This window comes from Salmo trutta, chromosome 12 (genome assembly GCF_901001165.1).
Source record: "Salmo trutta chromosome 12, fSalTru1.1, whole genome shotgun sequence".
Lineage (NCBI taxonomy): Eukaryota > Metazoa > Chordata > Actinopteri > Salmoniformes > Salmonidae > Salmo > Salmo trutta.
This window is the reverse complement of record NC_042968.1, coordinates 73,512,169-73,519,629: the sequence shown is the minus strand read 5'-3', so window position 1 is coordinate 73,519,629 and position 7,461 is coordinate 73,512,169.

Genomic DNA, 7,461 nt, shown 5'->3' with positions numbered 1-7,461 from the left:
TAGCAATATTTGTAAATAATAGGACAATTATTAGAGAAAAATGTATTAATAATAATGTTTAAGTCTGAAACTATGCCCCCATACACATTCCCCTTTATAATGGTTTACATTGTTCTGCCAGTCTTAAAAACAACTCAGTAAATAAGTGCGGTAAGAGAATCAGATCAAAAGTAGAGATTGTAACATGGTTTTAGACAGGGAACACACACTCTACACATCCTCAAATGTATTATTTAGCCTCTGAGCGAGATTGTTTTGGCTCATCCTTTTAAGAATCTCCAGTGTGATCTTCACAGTGCATGGTCCATGTAAGCTGCTATCATCTTATCCACGGTGGTGTCATGAGTGTCATCATTCTCTACCTGGCCCTTTGGGATGGAGCGAAAGCCTTCCAATGCCTCCTGCATCAGGTGTCACTTAAATCTCTTCAGCTCTTTTAAGACCAGCTCATCCAGAATTCCCACCAGCAGATTCAGAACAGATGCCAATGTAGGTCACTAGGCAAAAAAATATTTGAATAGAATAGGGAAATCGTTTGATGAAGACACAATGGACATGCATTGGTTTAACTTTACATTACAGTGACCTTATTACTTTGTCATTATTCTTGAAATTACAGTGTAGCAAGTACTGTCATTACTCATTACTACAATGTTACTGTAGGCTACTTAAAGTTACTTAGGGTTAAGGTTACGGCTTGGGTTACGGGTTAAGGATAGGTGAGGTCATGGTTACTTTTGTAAACATTGTAACTCTTTTCAACAATGAGTAATTACAATACTTGTTACACTGTAATTACACCCAGAGGTAGCATTTCTGGTGGGCAGAGACTTTAATTAGGGGAGACTTAAAACTGTCCTACCTCACTTCTACCAACAGCGCTAAAACTAGGCCACTTTTATTCTACCCACAGAAACGCATACAAGGCCCTCCCTCGTCTCCCTTGGGCAAATCTGACCTTGACTCCATTCTCCTGCATCCTGTTTACAACAAAAGCTCAAACAGGAGGTACCAGTGATGTGCTCAATCTCTCCTTATCACAGTCTGTAATTTCAACATGGTTCAAGCTGCCACCGTTGTCCGTGTTCCTAAGAGTTCCAAGGTAACCTGCTTAATGACTACCGTCCTGTAGCACTGACATCTGTAACAATGAAGCGGTTTGAAAGGCTGGTCATGATACACATCAACACCATTATCCAAGACACCCTAACTGTGTGAGAATGCTATTCATAGACTACAGCTCAACACCATAGTCCCTTCAAGCTCATCCCCAAATTAGGGACCCCAGATACAACATCTCCGCCACGTTGACTTTCAACCCGGGGGCCCCTCAGGGGTGTGTGCTTAGTCCTGTACTCACGACCGACACTCACGACCGAGTTCCAAACGTCCTCTGGAAGCAACATCAGCTTCTGGAAGCAACATCAACAAGAACTGTTTGTCAGGAGCTTCATGAAATGGGTTTCCATGGCTGAGCAGCCGCACACAAGCCTAAGATCACCATGGGCAATGCCAGTGTCGGCTGGAGTGGTGGAAAGCTCGCCGCCATTGTACTCTGAAGCAGTGGAAACGTGTTCTCTGGAGTGAGGAATCCCGCTTCACCATCTTGCAGTCCGACGGACGAATCTGAGAACGCTACCTGCCCCAATGCATAGTGCTTACTGTAAAGTTTGGTGGTGGAGGAGGAATAATGGTCTGGGGCTGTTTTTCATGGTTCGGGCTAGGCCCCTTAGTTCCAGTGAAGGGAAGTCTTAACGCTACAGCTTACACTGACATTTTAGATGATTCTGTGCTCCCAACTTGGTGGCAACAGTTTGGGGAAGGCCCTTTCCTGTTCAGCATGACAATGCTCCCGTGCACAAAGCGAGGTCCATACAGAAATGCTTTATCGAGATCGGTGTTGAAGAACTTGACTGGCCTGCACAGAGCCCTGACCTCAACCCTATCGAACACCCCTTTGGGATGAATTGGAACGCCGAATGCGAGCCAGGCCTAATCGCCCAACATCAGTGCCGACCTCAATAATGCTCTTGTGGCTAAATGGAAGTAAGTCCCCGCAGCAATGTTCCAACATCTAGTAGAAAGCCTTCCCAGAAGAGTGGAGGTTGTTATAGCAGCAAAGGGGGGACCATGATTTTGGAATGAGATTTTCGACGAGCCGGTGTCCACATACTTTTGGTCATGTAGTGTACACTGGAGTTGCTTACCAAGATGACATTAAATGTTCCTGAGTGGCATAGTTAAAGTTATGACTTTAATCGGCTTGAATATCTATGGCAAGACTTTAAAATGGTTGTCTAGCGATGATCAACAACCGACTTGACAGAGGTTGAAGAATTTTTTAAAGAATAATGTGCAAAATATTGTACAATCCTGGTGTGCAAAGCTCTTAGAGGCTTACCCAGAAAGGCTGTAATCGCTGCCAACGGTGATTTCTAAAAACATGTTTTCACTTTTTTTTTTTTCACTTAGTCATTATGGGGTATTGTGTGTAGATGGGTGAGATTTTCAGACTGTAACACAACAAAATGTGGAATAAGTCAAGTGGTATGAATACTTTCTGATGGCACTGTACCATGTACACATTCACTCACACACTACAATGACACTGCCACACAAAACCCACACATATTCACATACATTGCATACGCGCACACACACACACACACACACACACACACACACACACACACACACACACACACACACACACACACACACACACACACACACACACACACACACACACACACACACACACACACACACACACACACACACACACACACACACAACACATACGTATACCGTCACAACACAAACACACATACATAAACATTACACACACACGCACACTCACAGTTTTACACTCATGATTTCTGCTGCTTCTCTGTTCTTTATTTTACTCTTATTATAATCTATCCTGATGCTTAGTCACTTTACCCTGCCTTCATGTATCTATCTCAAATACCTTATTATAATCTATCCTGATGCTTAGTCACTTTACCCTGCCTTCATGTATCTATCTCAAATACCTTATTATAATCTATCCTGATGCTTAGTCACTTTACCCTGCCTTCATGTATCTACCTCAAATACCTTATTATAATCTATCCTGATGCTTAGTCACTTTACCCTGCCTTCATGTATCTATCTCAAATACCTTATTATAATCTATCCTGATGCTTAGTCACTTTACCCTGCCTTCATGTATCTATCTCAAATACCTTATTATAATCTATCCTGATGCTTAGTCACTTTACCCTGCCTTCATGTATCTACCTCAAATACCTTATTATAATCTATCCTGATGCTTAGTCACTTTACCCTGCCTTCATGTATCTATCTCAAATACCTTATTATAATCTATCCTGATGCTTAGTCACTTTACCCTGCCTTCATGTATCTATCTCAAATACCTTATTATAATCTATCCTGATGCTTAGTCACTTTACCCTGCCTTCATGTATCTACCTCAAATACCTTGTACCTCTGCACATTGATCTGGTACTGCTACTCCCTGTATATAGCTCCACATTGGTCTGGTACGGGTACTTCCTGTATATAGCTCCACATTGATCTGGTACTGGTACTTCCTGTATATAGCTCCACATTGATCTGGTACTTCCTGTATATAGCTCCACATTGATCTTGTACTGGTACTCCCTGTATATAGCTCCCCATTGGTCTGGTACGGGTACTTCCTGTATATAGCTCCACATTGGTCTGGTACTGGTGCTTCCTGTATATAGCTCCACATTGGTCTGGTACTGGTACTTCCTGTATATAGCTCCACATTGATCTGGTACTGGTACTCCCTGTATATAGCTGCACATTGATCTGGTACTGGTACTTCCTGTATATAGCTGCACATTGATCTGGTACTGCTACTTCCTGTATATAGCTCCATTCTTGAGTATTTTATTTTATTCCTCGTGTTACAATTAATTTTTTTGTCTTATTCTTTTTAAACTCTGCATCGTTGGGAAGGGCTCATAAGCAATCACTTCACAGTGAAGTCTACACCAGCTGTATTCGGTGCATGGGACAAATAGAATGTGATTTGATAAGAGCGCACTGTAATGTAAAGTGTTACCCATTAATGCCATGGCGGAAAGGAAATGATCAATGCATACAGATGGGGCCACATTGACAGCATACACCCAGTTTGAGTCACTGCTGATTTGCTCTACAAACATAAAAAGATGACAATATCGTATTGATTGTACCCAACTTCCTATGACTGGAGAGATGTATGTTAAGCATACCAGGTATCATGGGCATAAAGGTCGGGGGGGCCCGGGGCACATGCCCTGAATGCCCATTCGGGAAACCGGCAGTGTTTGCATGACTGCGCCACGTTGGGTAGGCTATTGGAGCTCCACAATGTCATTTAGAACAAAAAAATACAGGTAGTCTAATGTGAGTCAAAATCAAGGTAATGCCCACAGACACCTATTTAACTACAAGGGGGCATACTTTAGGGTTTTGGTTACTTTTAATGAAACATATCGCACTGTTCATCATGGCACACTGCCGGTTTACAAGCGCATAAAGACCATCAAACTCCTTCAAAGACTTTTGAGGCCACTGATTATACACTGCTCAAAAAAATAAAGGGAACACTTAAACAACACAATGTAACTCCAAGTCAATCACACTTCTGTGAAATCAAACTGTCCACTTAGGAAGCAACACTGATTGACAATAAATTTCACATGCTGTTGTGCAAATGGAATAGACAACAGGTGGAAATTATAGGCAATTAGCAAGACACCCCCAATAAAGGAGTGGTTCTGCAGGTGGGGACCACAGACCACTTCTCAGTTTCTATGCTTCCTGGCTGATGTTTTGGTCACTTTTGAATGCTGGCGGTGCTTTCACTCTAGTGGTAGCATGAGACGGAGTCTACAACCCACATAAGTGGCTCAGGTAGTGCAGCTCATCCAGGATGGCACATCAATGCGAGCTGTGGCAAGAAGGTTTGCTGTGTCTGTCAGCGTAGTGTCCAGAGCATGGAGGCGCTACCAGGAGACAGGCCAGTACATCAGGAGACGTGGAGGAGGTCGTAGGAGGGCAACAACCCAGCAGCAGGACCGCTACCTCCACCTTTGTGCAAGGAGGAGCAGGAGGAGCACTGCCAGAGCCCTGCAAAATGACCTCCATCAGGCCACAAATGTGCATGTGTCTGCTCAAACGGTCAGAAACAGACTCCATGAGGGTGGTATGAGGGCCCGACGTCCACAGGTGGGGGTTGTGCTTACAGCCCAACACCGTGCAGGACGTTTGGCATTTGCCAGAGAACACCAAGATTGGCAAATTAGCCACTGGCGCCCTGTGCTCTTCACAGATGAAAGCAGGTTCACACTGAGCACATGTGGCAGACGTGACAGAGTCTGGAGACGCCGTGGAGAACGTTCTGCTGCCTGCAACATCCTCCAGCATGACCGGTTTGGCGGTGGGTCAGTAATGGTGTGGGGTGGCATTTCTTTGGGGGGCCGCACAGCCCTCCATGTGCTCGCCAGAGGTAGCCTGACTGCCATTAGGTACCGAGATGAGATCCTCAGACCCCTTGTGAGACCATATGCTGGTGCGGTTGGCCCTGGGTTCCTCCTAATGCAAGACAATGCTAGACCTCATGTGGCTGGAGTGTGTCAGCAGTTCCTGCAAGAGGAAGGCATTGATGCTATGGACTGGCCCGCCCGTTCCCCAGACCTGAATCCAATTGACCACATCTGGGACATCATGTCTCGCTCCATCCACCAACGCCACGTTGCACCACAGACTGTCCAGGAGTTGGCGGATGCTTTAGTCCAGGTCTGGGAGGAGATCCCTCAGGAGACCATCCGCCACCTCATCAGGAGCATGCCCAGGCATTGTAGGGAGGTCATACAGGCACGTGGAGGCCACACACACTACTGAGCCTCATTTTGACTTGTTTTAAGGACATTACATCAAAGTTGGATCTGCCTGTAGTGTGGTTTTCCACTTTAATTTTGAGTGTGACTCCAAATCCAGACCTTCATGGGTTGATAAATTGGATTTCCATTGATTATTTTTGTGTGATTTTGTTGTCAGCACATTCAACTATGTAAAGAAAAAATTATTTAATAAGATTATTTTTTTCATTTAGATCTAGGATGTGTTGTTTAAGTGTTCCCTTTATTTTTTTGAGCAGTATATATAGTATATTCATATAAGAATTCAAATCGCAAACAAATACCACGGACAATTAGCCTAAACCTATAGGAATATCTCAAACACCCTTTTACCTGACTTGGCCTTCTAGCTGCCGTCTGGAATGGTAGTCTTCCAAAGTTACGACTTTCCTTCTAGTTTATCCTACATGAAGCTATTTGCACAGTCATGGCAAAACGTTTTGAGAATGACACAAATATTAATTTTCACAATGTTTGCTGCTTCAGTGTCTAGATATTTTTGTCAAATGTTACTATGGAATACTGAAGTATAATTACAAGCATTTCATACGTGTCAAAGGCTTATATTGACAATTACATTAAGTTGATGCAAAGAGTCAATATTTGCAGTGTTGACACTTCTTTTTCAAGACCTCTGCAATCCGCCCTGGCATGCTGTCAATTAACTTCTGTCTCTTGAGGATTGACCACAAGTTCTCAATGGGATTAAGGTCTGGGGAGTTTCCTGGCCATGGACCCAAAATATCAATGTTTTGTTCCCCGAGCCACTTAGTTATCACTTTTGCCTTATGGCAAGGTGCTCCATCATGCTGGAAAAGGCATTGTTCGTCACCAAACTGTTCCTGGATGGTTGGGAGAAGTTGCTCTCAGTGGATGTGTTGGTACCATTCTTTATTCATGGCTGTGTTCTTAGGCAAAATTGTGAGTGAGCCCACTCCCTTGGCTGAGAAGCAACCCCACACATGAATGGTCTCAGGATGCTTTACTGTTGGCATGACACAGGACTGATGGCAAGCGCTCACCTTGTATTCTCCAGACAAGCTTTTTTCCGGATGAACCAAACAATCGGAAAGGGGATTCATCAGAGAAAATGACTTTACCCCAGTCCTCAGCAGTCCAATCCCTGTACCTTTTGCAGAATATCAGTCTGTCCCTGATGTTTTTCCTGGAGAGAAGTGGCTTCTTTGCTGCCCTTCTTGACACCAGGCCATCCTCCAAAAGTCTTTGTCTCACTGTGCGTGCAGATGCACTCACACCTGCCTGCTGCCATTCCTGAGCAAGCTCTGCACTGGTGGTGCCCCAATCCCGCAGCTGAATCAACTTTAGGAGACGGTCCTGGCGCTTGCTGGACCTTCTTGGGTGCCCTGAAGCTTTCTTCACAACAATTGAACCGCTCTCCTTGAAGTTTTTGATGATCCGATAAATGTTTGATTTAGGTGCAATCTTACTGGCAGCAATATCCTTGCCTGTGAAGCCCTTTTTGTGCAAAGCAATGATGATGGCACGTGTTTCCTTGCAGGTA